Here is a 6,059-nt window from a genome sequence, read left to right on the forward strand (position 1 = left end):
TTAATATCTCAGAAGAGCATTCTTGTGTCGCATATCAAGCTTGAACCCCAACAACATGAAAGAGAGGGAAGTATGCTGATAAATAAAAAATAATGAAAAATAATCACAGTTACTGTAAGTATGAAGCAATCCTCCCTTCTCCCTGTCCCCCTACATATATGCATTTACCTGGATAGAGCACACTCACAAAGATGGGTGGGAGAAAATAATACGACTCCCAGAAATCTGCACGTTTGAATATATATAGAAAACCTAAGGCAGAATATGGAGACCAATTACACGATGCCACATCCAAACCAGGGCCGGATTTACATAGCGGACGCCCCTAGGCCCACTGCAATTTGTCGCCCCTGTCCCCTCCCCTTTATTCGTGCGAATTTTCATGGAGATTGTATCTCATGCGCATCCCCAGTGTTTTTGAACCAATGTGGGTGTGGTTGGGCAGCATGCCGCCCCCCTAAAATCCTGCCACCCTAGGCCCGGGCCTAGGTGGCCTTCCCACAAATCCGGGCCTGATCCAAACAGTAGTCTTAGTACTGAGACACTTGCCTGCAGATCACCACTAGGCAAGTTCCCACTTCTGCTACTGACCTCTGAGCTTATACTGAGGAAGGTGTCTGCTGGCTGCAGCCCTACTGAGGTTAGCCTTCATGATGACAACGAGATCTGAAAACGGTGGAATTAGAAGCTGCTTTACCATGCCTCCTACCTCCTGGTAAAATGAATAATCTATCAGACTGGCCAAAATCTTGAGCTACCCAACATTATATTTCAACACTTCACCGTATAAACTTATTTTATATGGAAGTCTGTTATCACTTTAGGCACAAATTTCAAGCAAACTCAGTCCAGAAGAACTCTGTACTGTCCTTGGCACATTTAATAGCAAACAGCAACAACAGAGAGAAATTCCAGAACCAATGGAAGCCTATGTAGGACAATGGGGTCTACTTCCCTGTACAATTCAGATAGATGCCTTAAAATTGGAGAAGTACCCACTGGACCCATGAAAAGGCAAAAATTGCAGAAGTACTTAGGTTGCTGAGCTTTAGGCCCTTTACCTAATCTTTCTCAATTAAGACAGAAGAACTGCTTAAAGATTTGCTCCATCTTCCAAGATAGACCTCCAGATCCTACAGTACCTAGAGTTTCTGGCAGGTTTTCTTGATTTCATAAGAACTTTAAAGGATAAGTAAAAAGGTTAAAATAAAGTAAGGTTTATCAGAAAGGTCTATATAAATACACCAGTAAACCCTCAAAGTAATGCTGCTCTCTGTCAAAAGAAACTCAGCATTTCTTTCCTTCTATTGTGTATACATGGACTTCTGTATCAGACTTCCTGTTTTCAGCTAAAACCTCCAGGGCTAGGGCTTGAGCATGCTCAGTTTGCTCCTCTTTCCTTTTCCCCCTCCAATCTGAGTCCAGAGCTATGAGTGAGCAGGGAGAGACTCAGGCAGGAAGTGTTGTCACACCAGGATAATATGAACAGAGAGTGTTTCTAGAGCGGTTTACATAGTTACATAGTTAAATCGGGTTGAAAAAAGACAAAGTCCATCAAGTCCAACCCCTCCAAATGAAAACCCAGCATCCATACACACACCCCTCCCTACTTTCACACAAGTTATATATACCTATACTAACTATAGAGCTTAGTATCACAATAGCCTTTGATATTATGTCTGTCCAAGAAATCATCCAAGCCATTCTTATAGTCATTAACAGAATCAGCATCACAACATCACCCGGCAGTGCATTCCACAACCTCACTGTCCTGACTGTGAAGAACCCCCTACGTTGCTTCAAATGAAAGTTCTTTTCTTCTAATCTAAAGGGGTGGTATGGTATGGTAAAGCATTCTGCATAAAAAGTGTTATAGCTTACAATATTGTGGCTAATCTATTGGAAATAAACAGTCTTGGTAGCTTCCCTTCTCCTTTAATGGCGCTTCTGGGCAAATCATGTGCCTCTTGCGCAATTGTCCTTCAAGGGGAAAAAGGAATCGATCTGTGGAAGCTTGCTTCCCTGTTTATCTTGCCAGACACATACTGCAGTCAGTTCTACGAGGTGTTGTTTAGCCTAGATCCCCAACTTTTTTTTTACCCACGTGCTACATTCAAGATTAAAAAGAATTGGGAACAACACAAGCATCTAAAACATTCCCCGGGAAACCAATAAAAGCTGTGCTAAACAGAGCCTAAAACATGTGTACTGCTCTCATTGGCAGGACACATTGTTGTAGGCGACCAGAGTTTGTCAAAAATAAGCACCTGCTTTGAGATCAGCTCTGCATTACTTACTTCATTCACCCCACTTTTAGGTTCAGTATAGACTTCTTAACATACTCATGGGGATAAACAGCCTATTATCAGAATATAAACCCTCAGTATAAACATAATTGAACAACAATAGGTTTATAAACTAGAATGCTTTGACATTTTATATGCTGTATAAAAGTATCTTAATTTCAACACAAAATACGGGACACCTCACATTTTCATTATTTTGCTATTTTTTGTAATGAATGAAGCGATGTTGGCATTGTGAGTGCACAGTACACAGCCCACTCCTTATCATGCCCAGCAGTCTTGGTGATACTTATTACTATTTAGCTCCAAGACAATCTGATTTTTTATTTTTAACTTTGGTCAGATTAGGATTTTCTAGTGGATCCTGTTGAGAGCTCAGATTAGTCTGTATTCTGCCCCATAACTTCTCTACCTGAGATCTGTTTCTCTTTGATGGTTAAATCTGCTCAATGAGCTCCAATATTTTCCTTTTTGATCATTTACAATCAGAAGTCCTCAAGTGTATCTCCAGGTGGGTAGTCTTTTTGATTGTTATGGTTTCTATAAAACGTAGGTTATTGACTAAAAATATAGACTAAATAGAGTATATGTGTAAATGTGATTTTACAATGAATTGAAGCAAGTGTGGATACATAATTTGTGCAGTGGAATGTTTGCTTTATATAAATATAGGAGAATACTGCTACACTGGCAATTATGCTAATCATTCTTAAGGGACAAGAAGCCAAGCTCTGTAAACACTTCGCTCGACTGCAGATTTGACACCAACTTACCTTGGAAAGTCTCATATACCAGGGAAGCTCAACATTTAGTCAGACTTCTAAATGTTCTGCCAGGAGAGCAGTTCATTCAGCTTTTCAATTTTTTCTTTCGTCACTGGAGGTCGGATCTCATGGCTACATCTCAGGATTAAAGGAAACCTACTGTATACCCCCCAAAATGAACACTTAAGCAACAGATAGTAGATATCAAATTAAGTGACATATTATAGAATCTTAACAAACTGGTATATATGTAAGTAAATATTGCCCTTTTACATCTCTTTCCTTAAACCACCATTTCATGACGGTCTGTGTGCTGCCTCAGAGATCACCTGACCAGAAATACTACAACACTAACTGTAACAGGAAGAAGTGAGAAGCAAAAGGCAGAACTCTGTCTGTTAATTGGCTCATGTGACCTAACATGTGGTTTGTATGTGTACACAGTAAATCTTACAATCCCAGGGGGCGGCCCTTATTTTTTAAAATGGAAATTTTCTATTTATGATTATCCAATGGCACATACTACTAAAAAAGTATATTATTATGATAATGGTTTATTTACATGAAGCAGGGTTTTACACATGAGCGGTTTACTCAATATCTTTTTATAGAGACCTACATTGTTCGGGTGGTATAGTTTTCCTTTAAAAGGGTGGTTCACCTTCAAACTAGTTGTTTTCAGATAGATCACTAGAATTAACTTTTTCTATGTGTCACTGTTTTTCTAATATTGAAGTGTAAGGTGTCATTTTTCACCTTCTGAAGCAGCTCTGGGAGAGGGGGGGGGGTCGCTGACCCGGTAAACTGCTATAAATTGATACATTTAGTTGATACATTTCTTTTCTTATCACTGTCCCTGCTGAGCAGAATCTCTGATTTTCATTACAGGCAGCTGTTAGAATTGATACAATATTTACGAATACTCCGGAGATGCTGCTGAGAAAACAGTTTAGAGTCTGCACCTGAATTACTGAGCTGCCAGACTCAAACACCACAGACAGAAACATTCAACTTTAAACTTAGATTTTGGAAAAACAGTAAAAAAATGAATAAAAAAATAATGGAAAGTAATTGAAAAAAGTCTATTTCTGGGGAACAATCTGAAAAGTTGAAAAAAGTGTTTGGAAGGTGAACAACCCCTTTAAGCAAGTTCTTTTCTCTCAGTGCACTCAGGTAGTGGATGTTCTAGCTTCTACTTCTAGATGACCTGTATTTCTCATCCTCTACGTTAGCCTTTCTAATCATAAGTAATACTAAAAAAGGAATGCTTTGAACTGAAAATAAGCGAATGAAATCCAGTAAATTCTCAAATATTTCCTGTTTGGTGGATGAATCTGAGTGGGGAAGAGAAGCATCTTTTCAACAGACTGTAATTATAAGGTATTATTCTTACATTGATACCTAAAGTTATCCATCCTGAAATTGTATTTTGTAATGAATTGTTTGAAGAATTTTAGATCTTTAAGTAGCCTGAATATTCCTCCTTGCTTTAGTACCAGGAAGATGTTCACCCCCATGTATTCTTATTACGGCAGAAAAATCAGTCCAGCTCTCTAAAGACCCAAAGCAGTGCCTCTTTAAATTAAAGGGATACTGTCATGGGAAAACACTTTTTTTTCCAAAATGGATCAGTTTATAGTGCTGCTCCAGCAGAATTCTGCCATGAAATACATATTTCAAAAGAGCAAACAGATTTTTTTATATTCAATTTTGAAAACTGACATGGGGCTAGACATTTTGTCAATTTCCCAGCTGCCCCAGTCATGTGACTTGTGCTCTGATAAACTTCAGTCACTCTTTACTGCTGTACTGCAAGTTGGAGTGATATCACCCCCTTTCCTCCCCCCAGCAGCCAAACAAAATAACAATGGGAAGGTAACCAGATAGCAACTCCCTAACACAAGATAACAGCTCCCTGGTAGATCTAAGAACAACACTCAATAGTAAAAGCCAAGTCCCACTGAGACTGATTCGGTTACATTAAGTAGGAGAAATAACAGCCTGCCAGAAAGTAGTTCCATCCTTAACTGCAGGCACAAGTCACATGACTGGGGGCAGCTGGGAAACGGACAATATATCTAGCCCCATGTCAGATTTCAAAATTAAATATAAAAAAATCTGTTTGCTTTTTTGAGAATTGGATTTCAGTGCAGAAGTCTGCTGGAGCAGCACTATTAGCTGATGCGTTTTGAAAAAAACATGTTTTCCCATGACAGTATCCCTTTGAGCTCTTAGCCAATCATTAATATCCCCAATGGAACACGTGGCATATGTAATTTCTCTGAGATAACCGAAGAAGACCAATGCTAAAGGCTGGAGCATATTCTAAGCCCAATATACCCAGCGGCGTAACTACAGCTAACCGGGCCCCCCTGCAAAAAAATCTTCAGGGGCCCGGCTTAGCTGCACGCACGCACGTACCTGCATGCGCATACACGCATCCGCTTCAGTGCTCGCACATCCTGTCCTGTCCTCCGATCAGCCCCACCGCTCTGCCGTTAAATTACTTGTGGCGGTTGCCGCACACAGTGTTCAAGGAATTTCCGTTCAGCAGACCCCTTGGTCCGGGCCCCTCTGTCCCCCGGGCCCCCCCGCAACCGCGGGGTCTGCTGTATTATAGTTACGCCACTGAATATACCCCTAAGCCTTGCCAGCCTAGACAAAAAGATGGAATGCTCAGGAGAAAGTTTGCCCAACAGAAATATTAGTGAATACAGAGTTGTTGCTGTAAGTGTAGTACACAAGAAAGTGCATTTGTAGTTTAACTCTTCTCAGGCTTTAATTCTCCATCACAAAACAGCAGAAAAATTTTGGTCCTGAGTTAGAGCCTCTCATTCAACCCCTGTTTAGCTTGTTCCTGAGTTACCACTGCCCTGTATGTAATGGTGCAATTCCCCAAAGGTGGTACACTCTGAAAGAAGCAAAATAACTTTTCTCAGCTTTCTTTCAGTATGCCCCTTCTTGTTCTCACTGATTGATTAAAAATAAG

The sequence above is a fragment of the Xenopus laevis genome, chromosome 8S (genome assembly GCF_017654675.1).
Source record: "Xenopus laevis strain J_2021 chromosome 8S, Xenopus_laevis_v10.1, whole genome shotgun sequence".
Taxonomy (NCBI): Eukaryota; Metazoa; Chordata; class Amphibia; order Anura; family Pipidae; genus Xenopus; species Xenopus laevis.